Source organism: Triticum aestivum, unplaced genomic scaffold (assembly GCF_018294505.1).
Source record: "Triticum aestivum cultivar Chinese Spring unplaced genomic scaffold, IWGSC CS RefSeq v2.1 scaffold124001, whole genome shotgun sequence".
Classification (NCBI taxonomy): Eukaryota; Viridiplantae; Streptophyta; class Magnoliopsida; order Poales; family Poaceae; genus Triticum; species Triticum aestivum.
In genome coordinates this window covers 1-938 of record NW_025299062.1, presented here as the reverse complement: position 1 = coordinate 938, position 938 = coordinate 1, and the positions used below count along the sequence as shown (strand labels likewise).

At 48.5% G+C, this 938-nt stretch overlaps 1 non-coding gene across 1 annotated transcript; it reads left to right on the top strand.

The window, feature by feature from the left end:
- The first annotated feature begins 425 nt into the window (after positions 1-425).
- Positions 426-544, top strand: LOC123179190 (5S ribosomal RNA). The gene has a single exon (XR_006490174.1). It is a non-coding gene; the product is annotated as a 5S ribosomal RNA (ribosomal RNA).
- The last annotated feature ends 394 nt before the right edge of the window (positions 545-938 follow it).

Sequence of the window (938 nt, the reverse complement as noted above, 5' to 3'; positions counted from 1 at the left end):
TTGGGCGAGAGTAGTACTAGGATGGGTGACCTCCTGGGAAGTCCTCGTGTTGCATTCCTTTTATAATTATTTTTTGCGCCTTGTGAGAAACATGTCGCACGTGCGCGATATATATTAATCCCGTTATATTATGTTTGACGTTTGCGATATGTTTAAGCTCGATGCTCATTGCTCGCGCGTCTTGGGGCGGCTTTGTGGCGCGAAGAGCGCGTTCTGAAAGGGGTGGAAAAAACTCGTGTTGCTGCGGTATGGAGGGAGGGGTGGAAACCGTGGAAAACTCGTCTCCGTGATTGAGCGGGAGAGTAAGTAGTATATGACATTATCCATTGTTAGGGAACGGTTGTAATGGTAGTGAGAATGTAGAATCGTCTTTGGAGCGGACCTGGGAGTGGCAAGCATAAGGGACGAAGACGGGGAAACATGTCGGATGCGATCATACCATCACTAAAGCACCGGATCCCATTAGAACTCCGAAGTTAAGCGTGCTTGGGCGAGAGTAGTACTAGGATGGGTGACCTCCTGGGAAGTCCTCGTGTTGCATTCCTTTTATAATTATTTTTTGCGCCTTGTGAGAAACATGTCGCACGTGCGCGATATATATCAATCCCGTTATATTATGTTTGACGTTTGCGATATGTTTAAGCTCGATGCTCATTGCTCGCGTGTCTTGGGGCGGCTTTGTGGCGCGAAGAGCGCGTTCTGAAAGGGGTGGAAAAAACTCGTGTTGCTGCGGTATGGAGGGAGGGGTGGAAACCGTGGAAAACTCGTCTCCGTGATTGAGCGGGAGAGTAAGTAGTATAGGACATTATCCATTGTTAGGGAACGGTTGTAATGGTAGTGAGAATGTAGAATCGTCTTTGGAGCGGACCTGGGAGTGGCAAGCATAAGGGACGAAGACGGGGAAACATGTTGGATGCGATCATACCAGCACTAAAGCA